This window comes from Hyperolius riggenbachi, chromosome 2 (assembly GCF_040937935.1).
Source record: "Hyperolius riggenbachi isolate aHypRig1 chromosome 2, aHypRig1.pri, whole genome shotgun sequence".
NCBI classification, from domain to species: Eukaryota; Metazoa; Chordata; class Amphibia; order Anura; family Hyperoliidae; genus Hyperolius; species Hyperolius riggenbachi.
In genome coordinates this window covers 19045384-19062468 of record NC_090647.1, presented here as the reverse complement: position 1 = coordinate 19062468, position 17085 = coordinate 19045384, and positions in this window count along the sequence as shown.

Here is a 17085-nt window from a genome sequence, read left to right as displayed (position 1 = left end):
TGCTGCTGTTGTATTTCATCCTGCTGTCTGTGTCTCCACTGCCAGGGAACACATTACAAGGTGCTGCTGCCCATGCGTCACCAGCTATTACGCTCAAAAATAGCTGCATTCAATTTGAAAAAAAAAAAAATTGTAATTAATTTAGAGGTGTCCGGTTTGAAAACTGTGCTGTCCCAATTGTGTATTGGACACAATGTGGGCTTCACGACCGCTGTCTGGAACCTCATGCTGTGTATTTACGGCCCTGGAACCACTGCTAGGACCCAGGGCCTACTATGTCTCGCTGCCTGCCCTCCTGCCTGCTGCCAAATGCCAGTCTGCCACACACACTCATCCTCCTCACGCTGCCTGCTGCTGTATTGCCTCCTGCTGTCTGTGTGTTTCCACTGCCAGGGAACACATTACAAGGTGCTGCTGCCCATGCGCCACCAGCTATTACGCTCAAAAATAGCTGCATTCAATTTGAAAAAAAAAAAAAAATTGTAATTAATTTAGAGGTGTCCGGGTTGAAAACTGTGCTGTCCCAATTGTGTATTGGACACAATGTGGGCTTCACGACCGCTGTCTGGAACCTCATGATGTTCATTTACGGCCCTGGAACCACCGCTAGGACCCAGGGCCTACTATGTCTCGCTGCCTGCCCTCCTGCCTGCTGCCAAATGCCAGTCTGCCACACACACTCATCCTCCTCACGCTGCCTGCTGCTGTATTGCCTCCTGCTGTCTGTGTGTTTCCACTGCCAGGGAACACATTACAAGGTGCTGCTGCCCATGCGCCACCAGCTATTACGCTCAAAAATAGCTGCATTCAATTCGAAAAAAAATTGTAATTAATTTAGAGGTGTCCGGGTTGAAAACTGTGCTGTCCCAATTGTGTATTGGACACAATGTGGGCTTCACAACCGCTGTCTGGAACCTCATGATGTTCATTTACGGCCCTGGAACCACCGCTAGGAACCAGGGCCTACTATGTCTCGCTGCCTGCCCTCCTGTCTGCTGCCAAATGCCAGTCTGCCACACACTTATCCTCCTCACACTGCCTGCTGTTATATTTCCTCCTGCTGTCTGTGTCTCCTCTCCACTGCCAGGGAACACATTACAAGGTGCTGCTGCCCATGCGCCACCAGCTAGTATGCTCAACAATAGCTGCAATAATTTAAAAAAAAAATTGTAATTATTTTAGAGGTGTCCGGGTTGAAAACTGTGCTGTTCCAATTGTGTATTGGACACAATTTGGGCTTCACGACCGCTATCTGGAACCTCATGATGTTCATTTACGGCCCTGGAACCACCGCTAGGAACCAGGGCCTATTATGTCAGTCACATCACACTGCCTGACACACATTACTCCTCCTCCTGTAGCTGCATTGAGCTTCTGCTGTCTGTGTGCTGCTACCACTGCCAGGGAGAACAGAAGAAGAACTATTTTCTGCTGCCACCTGCCCACCCACTCTCCTACCGAGTAACGACCGACTATTACCACACACCACACTACAAATAGCTGCAAGCCTGCAACTTCTTCCTCCTTCTGCTGATGTCTGTGTTTTACCACCGCCAGGGTACACAGAAAAAGGCGCTGAGGCTTGCAATGTGCCACTACCTACCTATTATGCCATCAACACAAATATAACTATGGTGTTATTAAAATAAAATATTTCCACAAATGAAGTAAAAAAAAAATATTACAAAAGAAAGGAAAACAAAGACACATAATATAATGATAGAGAAGAAGAGGAAGAAGAAGAAGAAGAAGATGAAGAAGAAGAAGAAGAAGATATAGAAGAAGAAGATATAGAAGAAGATGAAGAAGATATAGAAGAAGAAGATATAGAAGAAGAAGATATAGAAGATATAGAAGAAGATGAAGAAGAAGAAGATATAGAAGAAGAAGATATAGAAGAAGATGAAGAAGAAGAAGATATAGAAGAAGAAGAAGAAGAAGAAGAAGAAGAAGAAGAAGAAGAAGAAGAAGAAGAAGAAGAAGAAGAAGAAGAAGAAGAAGAAGAAGAAGAAGAAGAAGAAGAAGAAGAAGAAGAAGAAGAAGAACATAAAGACTTCCAACTTAAAACCATTTTGGACACACCTTCTCATGCAAACACTTTTCATGAAGTTAATTTACTATTTTTGATACCTTTTTTATAACTACTACATCACCACCTAATCACTTAATGTTTTTCTTCATAAAAAAAGGTGGTTTCATACATCATTGACCTCCAAACAAGTTTTACAAGCTATTTAAGGCCAGCTCGAATATTTTACTCGAATACAGACTCGGATAGTGACGTCGGATATCCGAGGTCGAATCGGATATTCAATTACATTGGATATTGAACTTCGAGTGAATTCGGATAGTTTACTATCCGAATTCGACCAAACTCGAATAGGATAATGAGGTATCCGAGCAACACTAGGTTGGTCACCTCCTCAAACGGCCACATGGTCCTGCATGCATTTCGCATCAGTGTCCAGCTGTTGGGCCACAACATCCCCATCTTCCCAGATTGTGTCCTTCTATTGTAGTTGTACAGGTACTGGGTGACGGCTTTCTCCTGGTCTAGCAGGCGAGAGAACATGAGCAGGGTGGAATTCCAGCGAGTCGGGCTATCGCATATCAAGCGTCTCACCGGCAAGTTGTTTTTCCGCTGAATGTCCGCAAAGCGTGCCATGGCCGTATAAGTCCGCCTGAAATGCCCACACAACTTCCTGGTCTGCTTCAGGACGTCCTCTAAGCCTGGGTACTTTGAGACAAATCTTTGCACGACCAGATTCAGCACATGTGCCATGCAGGGTACATGTGTCAGCTTTCCCAAATTCAAAGCGGAAAGGAGATTGCTGCCGTTGTCACACACCACGTTGCCGATCTCCAGCTGGTGCGGGGTCAGCCATTGTTCCACCTGTTTGTTAAGAGCAGCCAGGAGAGCTGCTCCAGTGTGACTCTCCGCTTTGAGGCAAGACATGTCTAAAATTGCGTGACACCGTCGTACCTGGCATGCAGCGTAGGCTCTGGGGAGATGCGGCTGTGTAGCTGGAGAGGAAGAGGAGATGGCAGCACCGCTAGAGTTCAACTGACACTCAGCTGAGGAGAAGGAGGTTGACAGCGAAGAGGATGTAGCTGGAGGAGAAGGAGAGGAGGTGGCAGGAGGCCTGCCTGCAAGCCGTGGAGGTGTGACAAGTCGGTCCACTGAACAGCCACGTACTCCCTGCTTGCTGCCATCGGTCACCAGGTTGACCCAATGGGCTGTGTACGTAATGTAGCGGCCCTGCCCGTGCTTGGCAGACCAGGCATCCGTGGTCAGGTGGACCCTTGACCCAACACTCTTCGCAATAGATGACACCACTTGCCTCTGAACTGCACGGTACAGTTTGGGTATGGCCTTTCGTGAAAAATAAGTGCGGCCTGGTATCTTCCACTGCGGTGTCCCAATGGCCACAAATTTACGGAAAGCCTCTGACCCCACCAGCTTGTATGGTAATAGCTGGCGAGCTAATAGTTCTGCCACACCAGCTGTCAGACGCCGGGTAAGAGCGTGACTGGCCGAAATTGGCTTATTCCGCTCAAAGACTTCCTTCACGGACACCTGGCTACTGCTGTGGGCAGAGGAGCAGGAACAGCTCAAGGGCAGAGGCGGTGTGAAGGAGGGTGGCTGTGAACGTTCAAGGGAGAAAGCGGATGAAGACGATGCACCTGAAGGAGGAAGAGGAGAAGGAGGGTGGCTTGTCTTTTGAGGGGTGCTGCTTTTCCTCAGGTGTTCTTCCCATAGCTGTTTGTGGCTTCTCTCCAGGTGCCTTCGTAAGGCACTTGTCCCTACGTGAGAGTTGGCCTTTCCACGGCTCAATTTTTGCTGGCAGAGACAACAGATGGCTTTGCTCCGATCTGAGACACACACGTTAAAAAATTTCCAAACCGCTGAGCCCCCCTGGGGTGATGGCGCTACGGTGGCATTAGCAGATGACGTTGAAGGGCATGTTGGCTGGCTGGCCATAGCTGGCGATACATGGCGCCGGATACTGCCCCCAGCTGTTTCTGAGGACGAGCTCCCTCTGCTTCTATCATGGAGCCGTCTCCTCCTACTCCTCTCTGGCTCCCCCTCTGAACTGTCCCCCTGGTCATCTCCTCTATTGGGAACATACGTGGCATCCGTATAATCGTCATCATAATCCTCCTGCCCAGCTTCGCTTTCCTCAGACAACTCCACAACTGCACCAACTTCAGGTGGTTCATCATGCCCCTCCTCACACATTACGTCCATACTATCGCCACGTAACTCACACGTATGAGGTGGTGTACCTGCGCCTTCTTCTTGTTGTTGCAGTAGTGGCTGTGAATCACCACCAAATAACTCCTGCGAAGTGTCAAATGCAGCGGATGTGGTGCTTGTACTAGCGCTGGTAGCACTGGCTGCGGGAGATGAGGTCTTCTGTGTTAAATACTCAAGCACGTCCTCACAATTTTGGGAAGTGATGGCACGTGCCTTCTTCTGAGCACTGTACTTTGGTCCAGGTCCGCACAAAATCACAGCAACACCACCTCGCACAGACCTGCCAGTGCCAGGTGGCCTTCCTCTGGGTCTTCCTCTACCTCTTCCTCTACCTGGTTTGTCCATTTTGTCCATCTCGGGGGAAAGCTAGGTATATGCAGTGAGGTGAGTTCACTCAACAGAAAAGGTAGATATGCAGTGAGGTGAGTTCACTCAACCCAAAGGTAGCTATATATGCAGTGAGGTGAGTTCACTCAACCCAAAGGTAGTTATATATGCAGTGAGGTGAGTTCACTGAACACAAAAGGTAGCTATGTGCAGTGAGGTGAGTTCACTCAACCCAAAGGTAGTTATATATGCAGTGAGGTGAGTTCACTCAACCCAAAGGTAGTTATATATGCAGTGAGGTGAGTTCACTGAACACAAAAGGTAGCTATGTGCAGTGAGGTGAGTTCACTTAACCCAAAGGTAGTTATATATGCAGTGAGGTGAGTTCACTCAACCCAAAAGTAGTTATATATGCAGTGAGGTGAGTTCACTCAACCCAAAGGTAGCTATATATGCAGTGAGGTGAGTTCACTCAACCCAAAGGTAGTTATATATGCAGTGAGGTGAGTTCACTGAACACAAAAGGTAGCTATGTGCAGTGAGGTGAGTTCACTCAACCCAAAGGTAGTTATATATGCAGTGAGGTGAGTTCACTCAACCCAAAGGTAGTTATATATGCAGTGAGGTGAGTTCACTGAACACAAAAGGTAGCTATGTGCAGTGAGGTGAGTTCACTTAACCCAAAGGTAGTTATATATGCAGTGAGGTGAGTTCACTCAACCCAAAGGTAGTTATATATGCAGTGAGGTGAGTTCACTCAACCCAAAGGTAGTTATATATGCAGTGAGGTGAGTTCACTGAACACAAAAGGTAGCTATGTGCAGTAAGGTGAGTTCACTAAACCCAAAGGTAGTTATATATGCAGTGAGGTGAGTTCACTGAACACAACAGGTAGTTAGATGCAGTCAGCTGAGTTCACTCAACACAAACGTAGTTATATGCAGTGAGGTGAGTTCACTCAACAGAAAAGGTAGATATGCAGTGAGGTGAGTTCACTCAACCCAAAGGTAGTTATATATGCAGTGAGGTGAGTTCACTGAACACAACAGGTAGTTAGATGCAGTCAGCTGAGTTCACTCAACACAAATGTAGTTATATGCAGTGAGGTGAGTTCACTCTACAGAAAAGGTAGATATGCAGTGAGGTGAGTTCACTCTACAGAAAAGGTAGATATGCGGTGAGGTGAGTTCACTCAACTTAAAAGGTAGTTATTTGCAGTGACGCAATTTCACTCAACACAAAAGGTAGTTATGTGCAGCGAGGTGGGTTCACTCAACACAAACGTAGGTGTATGCAGTGGTGAGGTGGGTTAACTAAACACAACAGGTACTAGTAGTAGGTAAATGCAGTACTGGGTAGGTAGTACAATGTGCAGCTCCCTGTCACACACACAGGTGTCACTGAATGTGCTGCTGAATGCTGGTGGGCTGCTGGCAGTGGGACACACACATTATGAATTAGCAATGCTGTCTAAGCAACACAAGTGTCACACACACACAGGTAGTAGTCACTGAATGTGCTGCTGCTGCTGGCAGTGCCAGTGGGACACACAGTATGAATTAGCAATGCTGTCTAAGCAACACAAGTGTATCACACACACAGGTAGTAGTCACTGAATGTGCTGCTGCTGCTGCTGGCAGTGGGACACACAGTATGAATTAGCAATGCTGTCTAAAAAACACAAGTGTCAGTTTCAAACACAGAAAAAAAAATTGATCACACGAGCAGGATGAGCTCTGAAAAGAGCTTTTCTGGGGCGCTATTATAGCAATAAGATTCAGCTAAGCAAGCTAAGAAGGCAAGAGCCTGACTAATCTGTCCCTAGGAGAACAAGTCTGCAGCAGCTGTCCCTATTCTGTCTCTAGCAGGCACACGAGTGAGGCTAATGGCCTCTGGAGCCTGCCTTATATAAGGGGGGGGGGGGGGGGGGGGCTCCAGGGCTTAGTATAGCCGGACTGGCGGTTGTACCAGCTAATGAAGTTATATTAAAAAATACGAAGTAAATGCACATAATGACAGATTGCATTTCCCCAGTAAATGCACATAATGAGAGACAGCGTTTCCATAGTAAATGCACGTAATGACAGACGGCGTTTCCCTAGTAAATGCACGTAATGACAGACAGCGTTTCCCCAGTAAATGCATGTCATGAGAGACAGTGTTTCACCACTAAAAGCACATAAGAGACAGCATTTCCCCAGTAAATGCACATAATGACAGACAGTCTTTCACCTGTAAATGCACGTAATGACAGACAGCCTTTCACCTGTAAATGCACGTAATGACAGCCTTTCACCTGTAAATGCACGTAATGACAGACAGCCTTTCTCCTGTAAATGCACGTAATGACAGACAGCGTTTCATTCAGCCAGGTGTATAGTTGTCCCCAGTATAGGTAGGTAGGAGGACTTACTGTGTCCCCAGTATAGCCAGGTGTATTGATGTCCCCAGGAGGATTGGAAGGAGGGAGCCATGGGGACAGCGGTGGCCGTTGGCGAAGGGGGGACGTCTTCTGTTCCTCTCTGATTGGCCAATATTTCTCATGCTTCTTAAGCTACAGAGTCAAATAATGACAATACACTTCTTTTGTAGAGCTATGTGGGAGTGTCTGAAGACTGTCTGTGTTTGCATTGGCCGCCCTCCTCCCAGAGTATGGGAGGAAATGACATCAGTATTGGCTTCAGACAAAGGGAATTAAAATAGCAAATGCCTGAAACAGAATTCTCTTTATTTACTACTAGCTGATGACCCAGCGTTGCCCGGGTATGTATTTGGCTGCTATTGGCCCTGCCCACTTTTTTCAAACCCTTACACACAAACACTCACTGACCAAGTTTGTGAGCTTTGGGGTCCTTGGCATCAATAATTTGTATTTTCCCAGTGAAATGAAACAAATCTGATTGGCTGTTTGTGGCTCCACCCCTTTTTCAGAATTTTAATCCCAGTGACGCAATGACCAACTGTACCAGGTTTGAGGCTTGTGCCATTAACAGTGCGAGAATGGCAGCAATTTAAATATTCCCCATTAAAATCAATAGGCAAATGTTGATTGACTTTTTAAGGCTCCACCCACCTTTCTGAATATTAATTCCAGTCACACAGCGACCAACTGTGCAACGTTTGAGAACCCTGTAATTAACAGTGAAGAATGGCTGCAGTTTAAATTTTCCCAGGGAAATCTGTTTTGACTCCACTCACTTTTTGTATCCTTGACACACAGTCCCTCAATGACCAACTTTGTGAGCTTTCCGTGTCCTGGCATCAAAATTGTGTGAATGGAAGCAGTTTATCCAGCAAAGAAATCTGATTGTTTGTTTTTCTTCCATCCCTTTAGTGAATTTGAACCCTAGTTACTTAAAGTGAACCTCCAGACTAAAAATCGACTCAGCAGCACTGAAAAGGCCTGGTGTTTCTTTAACAGTTTCACAGCATTAGAACTTTGTTTCTCTTATACAAGCCTCATTTTTAGCTGCATAGAAGAAAACTGCCCGGGCATTTTTCCCCTGATGCTGTGCAAAGCATGATGGGATTTCTGATGTTGTTCATGTTCTGCTGTTTTGGTGCAATTTTTTTTTTTTTACCTTTTGAATTTGACATTTGAAGCCTAGGGTGTGCAGCTGGGAGGGGTAATCAGGACACAGGACAGTTGGAACTGTGTCTTCTGCTCCCTCCCTGTCACCTCCTTTCAACCAAAAAGATGGCTGCCCCCATGACAAAGATGGCAGCCCCCATGAATTACAAACATTTGCCTGTTCTTTTAAAACAGGGTGGGTAAGAGATTATATTACCTATCTATTCTAATTAACATAACTAATTTAACTTAAAGCGGAATATAACCCTGCATTTCAACTTTGCTCTAAAACATTATTTACAGTATATTATATGCAACCAGCATTTTTTTTTTACTAGACCAGCATTGGAAGGGTTACACAGGGCTTTAAAGTTCCTTTAGATTTCTGCAGACGCATCCGAAGCTGAAAGAGATACATTTTATTTACATAAATGTATCTAAGTGTTGAATGTGACTCATCTCTCTGACTGAGAAGGAGCTTGGAGGACTGCCAAAGAGCGTGTAAACATTTCTCAATAGTTACATTTCACTAAATAGAATGTATCTATCTGAACTTCTGCATATCTCTCCACAGAACTTTAAACCTCTGTGTTTAACCCTTCCAATGCTGGTCTAGTAAAAAAAAAATGCTTTTTGCATATAATATGCTGTAAATAATATTTTAGAGCAAAGTTGAAATGCAGGGTTATATTCCGCTTTAATGACAGTATGTTTGTTTAGGCTGAAGTTCCCATTTAATGACTGATTGTAGCAGGTTTGAGGCCTATGGCATTAACAGTGTAAGAATGGCAGCAGTTTCAATATTCCCCTTGAAAATCAAAAGGTGAGTTTTGATTGGCTGTTGTAGGCTCCACCCTCTTTTTTTAATATTAATCCCAGTCACTCAGTGACCAACTATGTCAAGTTTGAGAACCCTGCCATTAACAGTGTAAGAATGGCTGTAGTTTATATTTTAGCATGTTAAAAGTTAGTTGTTTTTGCCTCTGCCCACTGTTTCTAACCTTGACATACAGTCACTTAATGAGCAATTTTATGAGCTTTGGGGTCCTTGGCATCAATATGTTGCATTTTCACATTTAAACAAATCTGATTGGCTGTTTGTGGCTCCGTCCCCTTATCAGAATTTGGACCCCAGTCTCCCAGTGACTGACTGTACCAGATTTGAGGCCTCTGCCATTAAGAGTGTAAGAATGGCAGCAATGAAAATATTCCCCTTGAAAATCAATAGGTGAATTTTGATTGGTAGTTGTAGGCTCCACTCATTTTCCTGAATAATAATTCACTGACCAACTGTGTCAAGTTTGAGAGCCCTGCCATTAACAGAATAGCTGAAATCAATCTAACAAATCCGATTGGCTGTTTGTGGCTCAACTCCCTTGTTGGCACCACCCACTTTTTCTAACATACAGTCACTCAGTTACCAAGTTTATGAGTTTTGGGGTCCTTGGTATCAATAATTTGTATATTCCCATTGAAATTAAACAAATCTGATTGGCTGTTTTTGGGAGCCCCCCTTTCTGAATTCAAACCCCAGTCATCCAGTGACCAACTGTGTCAAGTTTGAGAACCCTGCCAATAACAGAATGGCTTAAATCAATTTAACAAATATGATTAGCTATTTGTGTCTCCCCCCTTTAGTGAATTTCAACCCCAGTGAATGACTGGTAGTGGGTCAGGGCTCTGGGATGATCCCTCCACACGGTTGGGTATCCCTGGGCCTGTAGGTTTGAGAGAGGACAGGAGTCTGATGGTGCAGTATCATTAGTATTGGACAAATTATATACTTTATGCGAGATTATACTCAAAAAATTTGGTTGCCAGATTGCAACCACTGTATGCGCATGCCTGGAACAACCGTCTCCGCTTGGTATCTCACATCCAACTGGAACTGGGTGGTCGCTCTCCTTGGGTGGTCCTCTATGTTTACTCGGGGCGGTATTCAGTAGGGGACTCTCCCATCTCTCTGGGGTGTATATACAACTGGAATATAGTGTCAGGGAGGCACCCTAGAGTTGTTATAGTGACATAGGTTGATTTTATCTATATAGAATTAAAATTAAAGCAGAGGCGGCTTACCTCTATTATGAAGTCATGTTAAACAGTTTCTTTATTTATATAAGTGTAGACAACAAGTTTCATGGGTCTCTGCCCACTTCCTCAGGTCAATAAACACCTTTAGTAGTGGTGTGTACGGCAGGGGCGCCTTTTACCGTAAATGGCGCCGCCACCGAGACCCGTGAAATAGTAGCAATTTAACTATTCCCCTTGAAAATCAACAGGTGAATTTTGATTGGCTGTTGTAGGCTCCACCCATTTTCCTGAATATTAATCCCAGTCACCCAGTGACCAACTGGACAAAGTTTGAGAACCCTGCTATTAACAGTGTAAGAATGGCTGCAGTTTACAGTTTTCCATTAAAAATTAATGGCTGAAAGTTGATTGGCTGTTTTATTCTCCGCCCACTTTTCCTGGATTTGTAAGCCAAGTTGGTCGCCAAGTGACCAACTGTGCCAAGTGTGGGGACTCTGGCTTGATTACTGTGAGAATGGCAGCCTTTTACATTTTTTCCATTGACATGAATGGGTGAAATCTGATTTGCTGTTTGTAGCTCTGCTCACGTGTACAGGGGGGATGCGAGACCCCCAGAACATATCATCCCAGAGAGTAAGGGATCTGTGTACCAAGTTTCGTTCAAATCGGTGAAGGCGTTTTTGCATGATCGCGGCACATACATACATACGTACATACACACATACACACATACACACATACACACATACACACATACACACATACACACATACACACATACACACATACACACATACACACATACACACATACACACATACACACATACACACATACACACATACACACATACACACATACACACATACACACATACACACATACACATGTGAACTTGTGGGACTTTGGCATCAATAATTTGTATAGTCCCATAGAAATTAAACAAATCAGATTGGCTGTTTGTGGCTGCACCCCTCTCCAGCATTTGAACCCCAGTCACCCAATGACCAACTACAGCAGGTTTGAGGCATCTGCTATTACCAGTGTAAAAATGGAAGCAATTTAAATATTCCCCTTGAAAATCAACAGGTGAATAATGATTGGCTATTATAGGCTCCACCCACTTCCCTGAATATTAATCTCACTCACCCAGTGACCATCTGGGCAAAGTTTGAGATCACTGCCATTAACAAGGAAGAAGGGCTGCAGTTCACATTTTCCGAGGTAATGACCCTGCCATTAACGGTGTAAGAATGGCTACAGTTTATATTTCCCAGTGAAACTTGTTTTAGGCTCCGCACACTTTTTGTAACCTGGACACACAGTCATTAAATGACCATGTTTGTGAGCTTTGGGGTCCTTGGCATCAATAATTTGTATTTTTCCAGTGACATGAAACAAATCTGATTGGCTGTTTGTGGCTCTGTCCCCTTTTCTGAATTTGAACCCCAGTGATACAATGACCAACTTCAGGTTTCAGGCCTGTGCCATTAACAGTGCAAGAATGACAGCAATTAAATATTCCCATTGAAAATCAATAGGTGAATTTTGATTGGCTGTTGTAGGCTCCACCCACTTTTCTGAATAATAATCCAAGTCACCCAGTAATCAGCTGTGCAAAGTTTGAGAACCCTACCATTAACAGTGAAGAAGGGCTGCAGTTTACATTTTCCCCGAGAAATCTGTTTTTGACTCCACCCAGTTTTTGTAACCTTGACACACAGTCACTCAGTGACCAAGTTTGTGAGCTTTCAGGTTCCTGGCATCAAAATTGTGCTAATGGAAGCAGTTTATCCAGCTAAGAAATCTGTCTGTTTGTGACTCTGCCCCTTTAGTGAATTTGAACACCAGTCACTTAACGACCAACTGTAGCAGGTTTGAGGCCTCTGCCATTAACAGTGTAAGAATAGCAGCAGTTTCAATATTCCCATTGAAAATCAATAGGTGAATTTTGATTGGCTGTTGTAGGCTCCACCCACTTTTCTTAATATTAATCCCAGTGACCAACTGTGTCAAGTTTGAGAACCCTGCCATTAACAGTGTGAGAATAGCTGTAGTTTATATTTTCCCCTGTAAAAAGTCAGTTGTTTTCGGCTCCGACCTTGACATACAGTCACTCAATGACCAAGTTTATGAGCTGTGGGTTCTTTGGCATCAATAAGTTGCATTTTACCATTGAAATTAAACAAATCTGATTGGCTGTATTTGGCCCGCTCCCTTTTCAGAATTTAAACCCCAGTCTCCCAGTGACTGTACCAGATTTGAGGCCTCTGCCATTAAGAGCGTATGAATGGCAGCAATGTAAATATTCCCCTTAAAAATCAAAAGGTGAATTTTTATTGGCTGCTGTAGGCTCCACCTACTTTTCTGAATATTAATCCCAGTCACCCAGTGACCAACTGTGTGAAGTTTCAGAACCCTGCCAATAACAGAATGGCTGAAATCAATCTAACAAATCTGATTGGCTGTTTGTGGCTCCACTCCCTTTATTGAATTTGGTCCCCAGTCACCCAATGACTGACTGTATCAGGTTTGAGGCCTCTGGCATTAACAGTGTAAGAATAGTAGCAATGTAAATATTCCCCTTGAAAATCAATAGGTGAACTTTGATTGGCTGTTGTAGGCTGTTGTAGGCTCCACCCACATTTCTGAATAATAATCCCAGTCACCCAGTGGCCAATTGTCATCCAGTGTCAAGTTTGGGAACCCTGCCATTTAAACATTATGTTGTTGGCGCCGCCCACTTTTTCTAACCTTGACATACAGTCACTCAGTTATCAAGTTGATCAGCTTTGGGGTCCTTGGTATCAATACTTTGTATATTCCCATTGAAAAATAAACAAATCTGATTGGCTGTTTGTGGCTCCGCCCCCCTTATATTTCTCAGTAAAATTTATTTTGGCCCACTTTTTTGTAACCTTGACACACAGTCACTCAATGACCAAGTTTGTGAGCTTTCACGTTCCTGGCATCAAAAATGTGTGAATGGAAGCAGTTTATCCACCAAGGAAATCTGATTGGCTGCTTGTGGCCCCGCCCCTTTAGTGAATTTGGAGCCCAGTCACCCAATGACCAACTGTAGCAAGTTTGAAGCCTCTGCCATTAACAGTGTAAGAATGGCAGCAGTTTAAATATTCCCCTTGAAAATCAATAGGTGAATTTTGATTGGATGTTGTAGGCTCCACCCACTTTCCTGAATATTAATCTCATTTACCCAGTGACTGAGAAGTGTGTCAAGTTTGAAAACCCTGCGATTAACAGTCTAAGAATGACTGCAGTTTATATTTTCCCAATTAAAATGAATGGCTGAAATTTGATTGGCTGTTTTTTGCGGTTATCACAGCATACTAGAAAGCTACACTGACTGCAAAAATTAAAACCTTGCAGAATGAAACCAACAGATTTATGTTCCTTGCACAAAGTGTCAATGTTAAGTTCAATGAATTAACAATGGTGTAAGTATGTGGAAGTTAGTTAGCTGAGAGAAGTAATACCATGAATTAAATAATTACACTACAACCATGTAATGCTTATCTGCTGACAAGCAATAGTTTTCGTTTTGCAGGTCAAACTCAGCGTATGGTATGTGAGTGCATATGCTGGGGGTATAGAATACTCAAGAATGTGGCGAACATCTGTCTCGACCACCAGCTAAACCAGCGTAATGGCCAAAGTGGTCATCTCTGGGTGATCTTCAGCAATGCCCAAATTATGGCATTCAGACATACACGTGGAACTTGCCAGCCTGCAGCTCAATGGTGTTAGTTTATAATGGCACCTACATGCTATACTGCTTGCTATTCAAAATCAACATTAGATTAGACAAGGATAGATAACTTATTACGTAGTATAGTTAACCAACTGTTCCTTTCCCTATTCACAACAAGGACTGTCCTGCTAGGTCCACACTAGCATTACGTGCCAGTGTCTCCCCATCATTCCTGTCTCTAGGTGAGTGATAGGAAAATGCTGGCGAAAATACAGTTTAGGGGTTTAAAGACAGCATTCATACAAATATTGGACTTCAGTGTTCGATTAGTGTCACCATTGCTTCATGCTACATTGCCAGACATTACTTGCAGTGTTTTTTGGTCATCTCAGGGACCTCCCATGATAAACTTTCCGAAGCAGAATGGATGTCACCTGAACAGCTAACAGCTGTTTTGCATCTCAAACTGTGAACAAGAGTCGGGAAACATGAAACAGTGGTTAGCTGCTCGGTAACCTTCCTGGCACCTTCCTGCATCCAGCGTCTTCTATGTTAATATAACAATTTGATGCCTGAGTATATACTGGGCACAATTAAACACACTTTAATACAGAAAGATTGATTGGTGCCCAAATGTTCCTCCTTGTTGTGTTTGTGCATGCCTGCTCTCCTGTCTTAGGGCACACTCTTTGAAAAGCCCACCATCAAAAGGCATAACTATAGGGAAAGCAGACCTTGTGACTGCCGGGGGGCTATGGGTGTGAGCGGTTCCATCCTCCAGATCAGGTTCTGTTGTGGCCACAATTGTGGGAAGTACGACCGTGATGGCCACACTTGTAATATGTCTCCTGCCAGATAAGAAACCTGGCTGAGTGGGTGTGCGAGGGAGGAGGATGAAAGAAGAAAGGGGTCTGAACATCGGAGAGGGGGGAGAAGCGCATAATTTCTAATTACACTCCACCGGCAGCCATACGTACATAGATGACTGCAGTACTGGGGAATGGCAGGTGAAGGCACTGATTTTGGTCACATTTCACACAATATGTTTTTACATTCGACAGATGCGTTCAGTAGATAATTTCCAACATGTCTGATATTACTTTCCGTAGTTTTACTGCTCGATTTCTCATAGAAGTGAATGGAAACTGATAAGAGAATCAAGCGGGAAATCGAGCGGGAAAACAAATCGAAAATTGATAGAACGGCAGAATCGAACGCAAAAACTTAACATGTGTACCTAGCATAAGATATATGCATGCCATGCCCATGCGATGTTTACAGAGAAAAGAGTGTTAATAAAAGCCATAACCTGTAATTCAGTTGTCAGTAAAGTAGCTGCAGTGTGTGCTCATCCCTGTGATCGCTGCTTTGTAGGTAAATAACAAAGATCTTTCTTACCTCCTTCTCTGGCTAGCATCTCTCGGATCTATTTTTCCTTGTGCAGATTATTATCACCTGAAGGTAGTTATATGTTTAGCAAAAGATGATACTAGTTCCTGGTGATTCATGGTGCCAACATGAGTAGTTCTGCTTTCTAATGCTTCGTACACACTTGCGATAACTATCGTTTGCAAAGAACGATAGTTACCAGATGAACAATATTGGAAAGATTGGTATGCAACGATGGGATGCAGCGATCATCATACACATTTTAACGATAGTTCTTGCAGAAAAGAACGTTCAGAAGGAAATGTTGCGTACATATTTATATAAAATTAAAAAAAAACACTAACATGGAGTTACAATAGATACAAATATATGATTGTTTACTTGAAAACAAAGTTTAATTGAAATGAGCAATGTAACAATCTTTACGGCCACGCTACAAAGGAAGTACTGATGCTGGGCAGAATTCAATGGAGGCGCATTGGCCCTTGTAACGATCGTTCTCGGCCGATGTCTGTATACACTATACTTTTGTAACGATTGTTGGTAGATATGATCCGTCAGGTTGGATATTTCCATCTTCCCGATGTCGTTCTTTTGTCGTTCGTGTTAATGATCGTTGGGTAAAGTTCTTTCCCCGATTGTCGAACGATCGTTAATGAGCTGTTTGAAACGACCATAGTCGCCAGTGTGTACGCAGCATTAGTCTCTGGCACCGTAATAAACGAAACTAATCCTTGATAGCTTGCCTCATATCACAATATTTGACACAATTCTCCCAGCCTCACCACAAGATTTTACAACATCCAGGGCGGCAGTCTTGGGTGTCCGCCAGCTGAGAAGAACGTCACGGGCAATGTTTAAGCAATCCTGAAATCACAAAAAAACAAACCAAAACAAAAAAAAAGTTAGATGCTTATCTAGAAGCTTCCCGGATTTTTCTTGCGCAAAAGTTTTGTAGAATGTTTTTGGGAATCTGTGCTAAATGTAATGTTGCCTTCATAAAATAGAAGGTAGTTGTGATAATTCAGTTGAAAGTGAGCAGCTGTAGTTTCCCATGATGCATCACTCTCCAATATCTACACCTGGACTTTTACCATTAATAACTGTTTTGTGGCCACCAAGAATGTTTCTACCTTAATCTCTCCCACCAATTACCCTTGTTCTTTCTTGTTTAGCAAAGGTATTTTGAATTTGTGGAAGAAGTCATCTATTATTTTGCTGCCAGAAGCTGTCCATTGAAGCAAGAAGTTTTCCACTGAAGAACAAAGTGCTGTGTTTAACTGTTTCAATGCTGTTCTGCTGCGATTTTATTTTTTGTGGTAGTAGATTTTATGCTGTAAATAATCTTTTGTAACAAAGAGGAAATGCTGAGTTTTATACCACTTTAAATATTTTGTTATCTATAAACATGTTCTTGTTTCTTTCCTCACCTTTTATTACAATTTTTAATATAACTGATGCCTGGTCTGAGGTTGTAAAATTACTGTTGTTAACATCTATTACCTTATTAAATTGATTTTGTGGTATCAGCCACCAGTCTAATCTTGAGTATGTTTTATGTCTGGTAGATCGGAATGTGATTCTTTTGTATCCAAATTTATATTTGTATTTGCCATATATCAACTAGTTGTGTGATTTCAGATCTGTCCATATAATATTATGCTGACTTATGCCCATATTTGAGTTCCCCCTGAAGTTGTCCCACATGGGTTCTATAGTTTGTCCCACTAAGGTTCAATAGCTAATTATCCAATAGCTTACCTATTCGACCCACTAGGAGACCCAGTGCTGGAATGGTGA